Genomic DNA, 12,567 nt, shown 5'->3' with positions numbered 1-12,567 from the left:
AATTTCCTGTTTGACGGAAAGATTTGAATTTGCCAAATTTGAAATGTGAAAGGAAGTCTGAATAGTTTCCTTTGGATACACTGTAATTTCATTCTGAAAATTAAATTACCACGGCTGCCCTGCTTTAGGTGAATTACAATGGTAATTATTTCAAGGTTGCTAATGCTATTTCTTCTTTGAGAATCTAAATAAGGAAAGTGGGAAAAACCCCACAAATTTAGGTGATGGCCAACAGCAGCTTTTGCCTTCAATGTAGGCATTTTATTTAAAAAGTAATTGTGGAAAGCAGACTTGACATGAGATCTGCTTGCTTTAATTTTTAAGTGTACAATATCTGTATAATTGTTGGCTATACAGAGAACACTGTACTGCTGATCTCTAGAGCTTATTCATCCTGCTTGACTGAAACTTTATGCCCATTAGATAGTAATTCCCCATTCCCTCACCCCCTTAGCCCCTGGCAACCAGAAGTCCAGTCTTGTGTCTATGAATTTGACTATTTTAGATACCACATATACATGGAATCATGCGGTATTTATCTTTCTGTGACTGGTTTATTTCATTTGGCATAATATCCTCAAGATTTAATCCGTGTTGAATAAAAGTGGCAAGAATGGGCATTCTTGTCTTGTTCCTGACCTAAAAGGAAAAACTTTCACCTCTGCACTCTTGAGTATGATGGTAGTTGTGGGTTTGTCATACATGGCCTTTTATTATATTGAAGTATATTTCTTTTATACTCACTCTGTTGAGAGTTTTTATCATAAATGAATGTTGAATTTTGTCAAAAGCGTTTTCTGCCTCTATTGAGATGATCAGGTGATTTTTAGCTGTCATTCTGTTAATGTGGTATATCATGCTGATTGATATCTGGACGTTGAATCATCGTTGCAGCCCTGCAATAAATCCCACTTGAACAGGGTGCATGATCCTTTTAATATATTGTTGAATTCAGTTTGCTAATACTTTGTTGACGATTCTTTGCAGGTATGTTCATCAGGTATATTGGCCTATAATTTTCTTTTTTTGTGTGATCCTTGTTTGGTTTTGGCATCAGGGTAATGCTGACCTTGAAAAATGAGTTTGGTAATGTTCCCTCCTCCACAATTTTTAGGAAGAGTCTGAGAAATAAAAGTACTAAACCTTTGGGCATTTGGTGATATCACCAGCGAAGCCTTTTCATACTGTTCATGGGGTTCTCATGGAAAGAATACTGAAGTGGTTTGCCATTCCCTTCTCCAGTGGACCATGTTTTGTCAGAACTCTCCACCATGACCCGTCCATCTTGGATGGCCTTACACACGTCATGGCTCATAGTTTCATTGAGTTAGACAAGGCTGTGGTCCATGTGATCAGATTGGTTAGTTTTCTGTAATTGTGGTTTTCATTCTGTCTGCCCTCTAATGGAGAAGGATAAGAGGCTTATTGAAGCTTCCTGATGCCTTAGGAAGCATCACTACAAACAAAACTAGTAGAGGTGATGGAATTCCAGTTGAACTATTTCAAATCCTAAAAGATGATGCTGTGAAAGTGCTGCACTCAATATGCCAGCAAATTTGGAAAACTCAGCAGTGGCCACAGGACTGGAAAAAGTCAGTTTTCATCCCAATCCCAAAGAAAGGCAATGCCAAAGAATGCTCAAACTACCACACAATTGCACTCATCTTACACACGAGCAAAGTAATGCTCAAACACTTCCAGATGTTCAAGCTGGTTTTAGAAAAGGCAGAGGAACCAGAGATCAAATTGCCAACATCTGTTGGATCATCGAAAAACAAGAGAATTGCACAAAAACATCTACTTCTGCTTTATTGACTACACCAAAGCCTTTGACTGTGTGGATCACAACAAACTGTGGAAAATTCTTAAAGAGATGAGAATACCAGACCACCTGACCTGCCTCCTGAGAAATCTGTATGTAGGTCAAGAATCAACAGTTAGCATCGGACATGGAACAACAGACTGGTTCCAAATTGGGAAAGGAGTGCGTCAAGGCTGTATACTGTCACCCTGCTTATTTAACCTGTATGCAGAGTACATCATGAGAAATGCCAGGCTGGAAGAAGCACAAGCTGGAATCAAGATTGCTGGGAGAAATATCAATGACCTCAAATATGCAGATGACAACACCCTTATGGCAGAAAGTGAAGAACTAAAGATCCTCTCGAAAGTGAAAGAGAAGAGTCAAAAGCCAGCTTAAAGCTCCACATTCAGAAAACTAAGATCAGGGCATCTGGTTCCATCACTTCATGGCAAATAGATGGGGAAACAGTGGAAACAATGACAGATTTTATTTTTCTGGGCTCCAAAATCACTGCAGATGGTGATTGCAGCCATGAAATTAAAAGACGCTTACTCATGGAAGAAAAGCTATGACAAATGTAGACAGCATATTGAAAAGCAGAGACATTACTTTGCCAACAAAGGTCCATCTAGTCAAAGCTTTTGTTTTTCCAGTGGTCATGTATGGATGTGAGAATTGGACTATTAAGAAAGCTGAGTGCCAAAGAGTTAATGCTTTTTAACTGTGGTGTTGGAAAAGACTCTTGGGAGTTCCTTGGAGGAGACTCAGCCAATCTCCAGGAGGAGATCCAGCCAGTACATCCTAAAGGAAATCATTCCTGAATATTCATTGAAAAGACTGATGCTGAAGTTGAAACTCCAATACTTTGGCCACCTGATGCGAAGAACTGACTCATTGGAAAAGAGCCTGATGCTGGGATAGATTGAAGGCAGGAGAAGGGGACGACAGAGGATAAGATGGTTGTATGGCATCACCGACTCAATGGACATGAGTTTGAGCAAGCTTCTGGCATTGGTGATAGACAGGGAAGCCTGGTGTGTTGCAGTCCATGGGGTCGCAAAGAGTCAGGCATGACTGAGTGACTGAACTGAACTGATTTGACGCTTTCTTGTATTTTCTGTCTCTGGTGAAGTACTGTCTTTGTTTATCCATTCTCCCAAGTTCAGTGAGCATCTTATTGACCAATATTTTGAACTCTGTTTCAGCTAAACTGCTTATCTCCATTTCATTATGGGTTTTTAAACTGGTAGTTATCTTTTCCTTTTATTTGAAATATATTCCTTTCTCTCCTCATTTTGCTTGACTCTCTGTGTTTGTGTCTAATATTATGTGAAGCAGCTATCTCTGCCAGTCTTGAAATACTGGCATTATGAAGGAGATCAACTTTATTGCTTAACCTTGCCCTAGCTCTTGATTATCTCTTAAATGTTTGTGATTATCTTAGCTCTCTGACTTATTCTTCATAGTTCCCAGTTGTTGAAGGTGTGCAAAGACCTATTAGTGTTCCAGAGAATTTCAGTTAGCCCTTAGTTTCAGGCTGATTAGAAGCTGGACTTGCAGGCCACACATTTTAAGGTATGCCGATATATACAGTAATATAGAACTGCAATTGTAAACCTCACTGGCCTTCACACCAGATGATCTACATGTAACTCATTGGTGACAGCTGCAAAAATCAGGGCTCCAGATGAGTGATCTCATTTCTGGGCTTCTCTGGAGGCTCAGTTGGTAAAGAATCTGCCTGCAATGCAGGAGACCTGGATTATATCCCTGGATCTATAAGATCCCCTGGGGAAGAAAATGGCAGCCCATTCCAATACTCTTGCCTGGAGAATTCCATGGACAGAGGAGCCAGGAAGGCTACAGTTCATGGGATCACAGAATTGGACACAACTGTGCAACTTTCTCTTTCACTGGGAGTTACCAGGGAGCTGCAGTGAGTTCAAGGGAATACACAGAGAGGACATCCCCTAGACCACTTCCATAGCCTCTAAATATATGGAAAACTGGAAGCCTGTCCCTCGGGCTGAAGCTCCAAGACCAGTAAATAGGCTTTTTTTCATAGGAAGACGGGCTACATCTCAGTCGATTTTCTGTACAGTGACTAGAGTATGGGGGCCTTCCAAGAATAGTCTCTCTGATTGTCTCAGACCCGTGGGGCACCAAAACACAATTCCCCTGCACAGCAGGGCCGGATGCTCAAGGAGGATCCCCTGTATAGTCTGCATGTGCCTACGGGCTCTGGCAGGGCTGATAAGCGGCATGAGGATGAGGCAAGAACACTGGTGCTAGGAAGGGAGAGGATAAGAATGGCACCAGGAAGACTCCCAACTGATTCCTGCCCCTCCAGCAGAGCTTTAAGGATAGTAAATGAATCTCCTTCACATATGTTCTAAACCTAGGCCTGTTTGTTGCTTTTGCACTGGGTCCAAGACGAGTGAATTGTCATGCAAGCCCTTTATGAGTTCTCTGTTCCCTATAGCCCTATATTCTTCCAGATGTAACTCCTCCTGGGTTTCAAAGACAGACATTTTGGAGGCTCTCCTTACCAGTGTCAGTTCCGAGGGCTGGGATGCCTGATGTGGGCACAAACCCCTGGCTGTTTGGAGTGAAGTTTCCTATTTGTGAGCCCTCTCCCAATTTCAGGTCACCAGGCTAGGGGGGTGGAGTATTTTTGTGTGTGTGAGATCACATCTCTGGTTCTCCTTCCCATCTCAATGTGGCTTTTTTATCCTTTATTGTGGAGAAGCTGTTAAGCTAGTTTTCAGGTCATTCTCATAGGGGTTTTTTCCATGTGTAGTTGTAAATTTATTGTGTCCATGAAAGGAGATGAGTCCAGGACCTTCCTACACCACCGTCCTGAACCACATCCTTCCTTGGTCTCCGTCTTCACTGACTGTAACAATCTAGTTGTTTTATCCATTTCTGAGCCAGTTGTACAAAATCTCCAACTCTGATCCTAGAGTTGTTTCTTCTTCCTTTAATTCTGTCAGTTTTCCTTCTGACACTTTGAAGGTCTGTTATTAGGTCCATACAGATTTATAGTTGTTATGACCTCATGATGGATTGACCTTTTTATCATTGTGAAATGTTCTTTTCTATCTCTGCTAATAATCTTTTTTTTTGAAGATTATTTTCTCTGAAATTCATATAGTTATTCTAGCCTACATGGCATATATTTTTCCATGCATTTTCTTTCATTCTATCTGGGTCTTTACATTTGACATTAATCTCTCGAGCATATCATATAGTTAGGTCTTGTGTGCATGCTTGCTAAGTTGCTTCAGTTGTGTCCAACTCTTGGCAGCCCTATGGACTATAACCCCTGTCATGTCAGTCTCCCCTGTCATGGGATTCTCCGGGCTAGAATACTGGAGTGGGTTGCCATTCCCTTCTCCAGGGATCTTCCCAACCCAGGGACTGAACCTGCATCATTCACATCTCCTGCATTGCCAGGCAGGTTCTGTCCCACTTGCTTCTTTTTAAATCTGTCTGGCAATCTCTACCTTTTAGTCTATTCACAGTAAATGAAGTTATTAATTTGATTTCAATTAGGCTTAGCATGGTTTTATTTGTTCTTGTTCTCACTTTTGTTCTTTGGTTACTCTTTTCCTGTTTTGTTTTAGATTAACTGAAGATTTAGAATCTTCATTTATCTCATGACTTCACAGCCATACTTCCTTGTTTTAAAATTATTGCTCTAGGGATTATAATACATATCCTCAGGGCTTCCCTTGTGACTCAGCTGGTAAAGAATCTGCGTGCAATGTGGGAGACCTGGGTTCGATCCCTGGGTTGGGAAGATCCCCTGGAGACAGGAAAGGCTACCTACTTCAGTATTCTGGCCTGGAGAATTCCATGGACTATATAGTCCATGGGGTTGCAAAGTTGGACATGACTGAGAAACTTTCACCTCACAGTTTATTTCAATCTGCTTAGAGTTAATATTTTATAGTTCACATAATATCTAAAAACCTGGCAACTGTATAGATCTATTTACCACACCTGTCAACTCTTATACTATAGTTGTCATATGTGTTATAGTTTATAAATCATAAATCTCCAATACAATATTATAGTTTGTTGTTTTAAGTATATATAAATATATACATATATAATGTATATGTAAAATATATAATATATATTTTAAAACATGTGGGTTTTTTTTTTGGCCTTTAAGAAATTAGAAGGAAAATAGCCCTTAATAATTACTCATACCTTTCATGAAGGTATGCATTTCCCTCTGGTAACCTTCAGTATTTTATGTGGCACAAATCTCCAATCAATGCATTCTCCTATTTTTATTTTATCTGAAACTCCAATACTTTGGCCACCTGATGCGAAGAGCTGACTCATTTGAAAAGACCCTGATGCTGGGAAAGATTGAGGGCAGGAGGAGAAGGGGACAACAGAGGATGAGATGGTTGGACGGTATCACTGACTCAATGGACATGAGTTTGAGTAAACTCCAGGAGCTGGTGATGGACAGGGAACTTTGGCATGCTGCAATTCATGGGGTCGCAAAGAGTCAGACACAACTGAGTGACTGAACTGAACTGAACTGAACTGAAATGCATTTATTTCACCTTTCTTGAGGACTGTTTCTACTGGATACAGATTATTGGGTTGACAGCTTTTTCTTTATTGCTTTAAAGATTTTGTGCCATTGTCAACTGAATGACCTCTGTGCTTTCTGCTGGGAGGCCATTAAGCTGAATCATTATTATCTGATAGTAATATGTCCGGAGAAGGCAATGGCACCCCATTCCAGTACTCTTGCCTGGAAAATCCCATGGATGGAGGAGCCTGATAGGCTGCAGTCCATGGGGTTGCTAAGAGTCAGACACGACTGAGTAAATTCACTTTCACTTTTCACTTTCATGCATCAGAGAAGGAATGGCAGCCCACTCCAGTGTTCTTGCCTGGAGAATCCCAGGGACGGGAGAGCCTGGTGGGCTTCCGTCTATGGGACCACACAGAGTCGGACACGACTGAAGCGACTTCGCAGCAGCAGCAGCAGCAGCAGCAGCAGCAGTAATATGTCACATCCATCTCTTTCTTTTCAAGATTTTCCTTTAATCTTTGACTTTCAGCAGTTTGACTATGATATTCTTAGGTATAACTTCTGGATTAAAAGCAAACAGTTTCTCTTTTCTTAGATTTCCCATATTTTCATTTATTCCGCCATATTGCCCTTTATACCATGCAGCTTAGTCTTAGTCTTAAGAGCTGTTTTCATATCCTTTATTCTATTTCCAACATCTGGGTCATCTTAAGATTCACCTTAATTAAGGATGGGTCACATTTTTCTGGTTCTTTATATGCTGAGTAATTTGGGCTTGCATCCTGGATATCGTGAATGTTATGTTGTATAGACCTTGGATTGTGTTGTATTTCTTTGAAAATATATTTTTAACAAGAAGTTACTTTGGTTGGATTTATACTGCATCTCTTCTTGGGTGTGCACACAAGTCTCAGTCCCTTTCTTTTTTTCTTCTGCTCTGTACTGCTTACAGTCTGCCCTATACATGTGATTTTTAGGGGTCAGCCAGAAAGGTGGACAGAGTTTATGTGCTGTGTTTGAGGTTCTTCTCTAGATTTCTTAGAAGAAGAGTTATGATCCAGGGAATTTAGAAAGTTTGCCTATAGTCCCATGGGGAGGGCTGAACTTCAGCAACAACAACAAAAAACATTTTAAAAATTCTGTTAAATCATTACTTTCTGTTGTTGCTTATCCTAATGTTGAGCATTTTGTGGCTGAAGAAATCTTGAAGCAACTCCTTTAATCCACAACACAATTGACACCACGTAGAAGTGTATCATTTTACCCTCGAGTCAGTGGTGATCTTGGCCCCGAGTCCTTTGCACCCTTTCCTGTCAATACGGTCAGATCTGTTAGCCTGGGCCCTCATGAGTTATTACTTGATTATATCCTGAAAGTTTTCTTGTCCTTTTCTGTCTTCATCTGTGCTGCTATTTGGCTGCTGGCTTGGTTCTCAGAACCTGTGGTTCAGAGCATAAATATATTCAAGCTTTGGTTATAGTGAGTGTTCTGAAGAAAAATGCAAGCTTTCTAGAGGAGACTCTATTTTTAAGTCACTCTTAGGTTGTGGCAATTTCTTGATGACACCCAAATCATGTAGAAAGTACACAAACATCCAGTATTCAGGATGAGGTTGCTTCAAGGCAATCAAACAAAGCTCTGTTCTGGTCAAAATACCAAATAACTACTGCCTTTCATGTCAATGTGGATGAGCCTACATGACTATTATGAGACTCAAGGTGGAACTGTGCTGGGCTAGGATGAAGACGACCACCCTTCTACTATTGAATGGGTACTTTGGCTTTGCTTTCAGCCTTTGGTGGGTTTGATAGCTGGCATTTATTAAGAGTCTTCAAGAAAGACATTTCATTGTTCAAGTACGACAGTAGCCTTGGTTATCAGGAAAAAGCACATGTGAATTTGCAGAAATCTTATTTGACTTTCATGCGGGGAGTATATTGTGCTTCCCCAGTGAAGTACCAAAGTAAACAGCTGCAAGCGATCCATTGGTTTTAGCAAGAATTTACTGGAGAGTTTTATAACGCTTTTATGAGTAAATTCTAGGACAGTTGAGGCATGGCAGATGAATTTCTACATATCTCAGTGGAAACACTTTAGATCTGGGAAGCAGGCTGACTCTGATATGCTTTAGTTGTGCTTACCTGGGATAGTGAATTAACCCGTCTTAAGCTTAGTTTTCTCATTTGTGCAAAGAGAAGGAAATGGTGAATCAGTGGACTCTAAAGGCTGTTTTCGACTGTCCAGCATGCTTTTCACATCTCTTTCTTATCACCATAGCATCTCTTTTCTTCGGAAGATACCTCCTCCACCTCACGTGGACATGTCAGTCCCTGTGGTGCCCCACTAACCGTCTGAGATGGGCGTGTGATGTGGTTGTGCCAGCCACTTGGGCCATGTTCCTAGACCAGTGCTTGGTCCAAGGAGTGGCTGTGTGACCCAAACAGAGCCATTCAGAAACCTTCCATGGAATCAGAGGTGAAAGACTTGTTGTCATCCTGTTATGAGTGATGTGTGTAAGAAAACAGATCTGCAAGTGTTGCTGGCTGTTTTTCTCAGGCACAGGGACTCACACCCATGTGGGACCTCTGAGTGGAGGGTGCCTTGAAGGCAGTTGAGGGTCAGAGAAGCTGATGCTTGTATGTACAGCCCCCTGTCCATCACTGAGGGACGGCTGGTTTAAGCAGCATCACCTCTCCTGCACTTTTGGCCTGCCCCACCCAGGGCAGAGCCTGATGCTGGGAGAGACTAGGGGTAGGAGCAGAAGGGGCCGACAGAGGATGGCATCACTGACATGATGGACGTGAGTTTGTGAAAACTCTGGGAGTTGGTGATGGACAGGGAAGCCTGGTGTGCTGCAGTCCATGGGACTGCAAAGAGTTGGACATTACTGAGTGACTGAACTGAACTGAACTGACTGATCCAGGGCAGAAAAAGGCTTCAGAAGTAGGACTTCCCTGGTAGCTCACTTGATAAAGAATCCACCTGGAATGCAGGAGACCCCAGTTCAACCCCTGGGTTGGGAAGATCCTCTGGAGAAGGGAAAGGCTACCTACCCACTCCAATATTCTGGCCTAGAGAATTCCATGGACTGTATAGTCCATGGGGTTGCAAAGATTTGGACATGACTGAGCAACTTTCACTTCACTCACATCCAGGGGAGAAAAAGGCCCTAGCAGAGAGCCTCAGGTGTCCGCAGTAAACAGCCTGAGCTGTGTGGGGTTCAGGAGAGGGGGCATGGGCAGCTACCACCAGTGCTCCACCTTTTTGTTCTTCCAGTCCTATAGCTATATCCACTGTCCTTAGCAACCACAGAAGCTAGTATCCTATTTTGTTTACGCAAGATCATGTTGCTGTTGTTCAGTCGCTCAGTCATGGACTGCAGCACACCAGGCTTCCCTGTCCTTCACTATCTCCCGGAGTTTGCTCAAACTCATGTCCATTGAGTCGGTGATGCCATCCAACCATCTCATCTTCTGTCGTCCCCTTCTCCTCCTGCCCTCAATCTTTCCCAGCATCAGAGTCTTTTCCAGTGGGTTAGCTCTTTGCATCAGGTGGACAGAGTATTGGAGCTTCAGCTTCAGCATCAGTTCTTCCAATGAATATTCAGGACTGATTTTCTTTAGAATTGACTGGTTTGATCTTGGTCCAAGTGACTATCAAGAGTCTTCTCCAGCATCACAGTTTGACAGCATCAATTCTTTGGCACTCAGCTTTCTTTGTGGTCTAATTCTCACATCCGTACATGACTACTGGAAAAACCATGGAATTGACTATATGACCTTGGTTGGCAAGGAGATCCAACCAGTCCATCCTAAAGGAGATCAGCCCTGAGTGTTCATTGGAAGGACTGATGTTGAAGCTGAAACTTTAATACATTGGCCACTTGATGCGAAGAGCTGACTCACTTGAAAAGACCCTGATGCTGGGAAAGATTGAGGGTGGGAGGAGAAGGGGACAACAGAGAATGAGATGATTAGATGGCCTCACCAACTCAATGGACATGAGTTTGGGTAAACTCCAGGAGCTGGTGATGGACAGGGAGGCCTGGTGTGCTGCAGCCCATGGGGTCACAAAGAGTCAGACATGACTGAGCAACTGAACTGAACTGAACCTTGTTTGGCAAAGTGATATCTCTGCTTTGAAGCATTACTACAAGTAAAGCTAGTGGAGGTGATGGAGGAGATCACGTTGGGTTCCCAGTATTTGCAACCTGGAGAGTCCTGGCTAACTCACAATCATTGTCCTAGGAACTGAACCCTTTTACCATCCTTGTCTTCTTAAAGCTCAGTGTGCTGGGCCTTATTTTCTCCGTTTTACACATGATGCATCAGAAGCCTGGAGAAGACCCCACTGCCACCAGCCTGTTTTGTTCCCACATGTCCCTCCCAAATACAGAAGTTAGGAAGAAAGTAGCTTTAGTCACATGTGTATTAGCAAGAAACCGTGAGAGTCAGGAGGAGACAGTCCATCAACATCCAAAAACACGGGACATTTGCTTTGGGAAGGAACAAAAGCTAGGAGAAAGAGCACGGACTTTCGAGATGGGGAAGCCTGAGCTCAGATTCTAGTCCTGCTGCTTCTAGCCATATGAACTTGGACCAGTCATAAATTTTCTGCAAACCTCTGTTTTCTCTCCAAAAACATGAGAATGCCCATTTTTATCCTTATTATGTTCACAGTTTCCTTATCCTTGAACATAGAAAACATGTGAATGACAGCCCCATGGAAGTCCTTGTTTGTTAATTTCATCACTGGTGCCATTTCTGGGTCTGTTTCTCTTTATTGATTTTCCTCCTGCTTGTGGGCCATATTTTCCTGCTTCTTTTCATGTCTAGGAATTTTTTGGACACGGGAAAGTGCAATTTTACTTTATTTTTATTTCCCTGGTGTCTTAGATGGTAAAGAATCTGCCTGCGATGCGGGAGACCCAGGTTTGATCCCTGGGTGGGGAAGAATTCCTGGAGAAGGGAATGGAAACCCACTCCAGTATTCTTGCCTGGAGAACCCCATGGACAGAGGAGCCTGGCGGGCTTTGAAGGGTTGAAAATGACTGAGCAACTAACACTTTAATAGTTGATTTATAATGTTAAGTTTCAGGTGTACAAAATAATGATTTGATATTTTCATAGATTATAGTCCATTTACAATGATAAAGTATTGATTATATTCCCTGTGCCATACATTATATCCTTGTGTCTTATTTATTTTGTACCTAGTAGGGTGTCCCTCTTAATTCCCTTGCCCTCTCTTTCTCTTCCCCTTACCCAGCTTTCCTGTGGTAGCCACTCAAACAGAACTCATAGAAATGAGAACTACAATATATATATGAAATGAAGTATTCATTGGATGGGATATTAACACCAGATTAGACAGAGGATGAGATGGTTAGATAGCATCACCGTCTCAATAGAGATGAATTTGAGCAAACTCTGGGAGATACTAGAGGATAGAGGAGCCTGGCATGTTGCAGTCCATGGAGTTGCAAAGAGTTGGACCCAATTTGAGGACTGAAAAACAATGACAGATGCAGAGTAGAAGAAAAGGCTAGTGAACTTGAAGATATAGCAATGGAAACTATACAAATGAAGCACTGAGGAAAAATTAACAGAGCTTCAGTAACTTACGGGCCTCCCTTGTGGCTTAGCTGGTAAAGAATCCACCTGCCTGCAATGTGGGAGACCTGGGTTCAACCTCTGGATTGGGAAGATCCCCTGGAGAAGGGAAAGGCTATCCACTCCAATATTCTGGCCTGGAGAATTCCATGGACTATACAGTCCTTGGGGTCGCAAAGAGCTGGACACAACTGAGTGACTTTCACTTCCACTTCACTTTCACTTCACTTTCAGTGACTTATGGAACAAAATGCAGTGATTTACCGAATCTGTAATTGGAGTTCCAGAAGGAGGGATGGGCATATAAAATATATTTGGAGAAATAATGGTTTATTTGTTTAGTTGATGAAAATGATAAAATCATATCCAGAAAGTTCAACCAGCTCCAAGCCAAAGGAACACAAGGAAAACATCATCAAAGATCATCATAGTCAAATTAATAAGTAGCTTATAACCATTAATAGAAAATCTTGAAATGAACCAGGGGACAAAAGGACACATTGTGTTAGGAAATGGAAACTATGCAAGCCAAAGCTAGTGGAACAGTATTTTTCAAGTGATAATAGAGAAGAATCACCAATCTAGAA

At 42.0% G+C, this 12,567-nt stretch overlaps 1 protein-coding gene across 5 annotated transcripts in view; it reads left to right on the top strand.

Annotated features, from left to right (window-relative positions):
- STK32B (serine/threonine kinase 32B) overlaps positions 1–12,567 on the top strand; it is a 389,829-nt gene that overhangs the window by 95,193 nt on the left and 282,069 nt on the right. The window lies entirely within an intron of this gene.

Source organism: Ovis canadensis, chromosome 6, assembly GCF_042477335.2.
Source record: "Ovis canadensis isolate MfBH-ARS-UI-01 breed Bighorn chromosome 6, ARS-UI_OviCan_v2, whole genome shotgun sequence".
In the NCBI taxonomy this organism is placed as follows: Eukaryota; Metazoa; Chordata; class Mammalia; order Artiodactyla; family Bovidae; genus Ovis; species Ovis canadensis.
The sequence above is the reverse complement of the archived record's forward strand: the minus strand, read 5'-3'. Positions and strand labels throughout refer to the sequence as shown.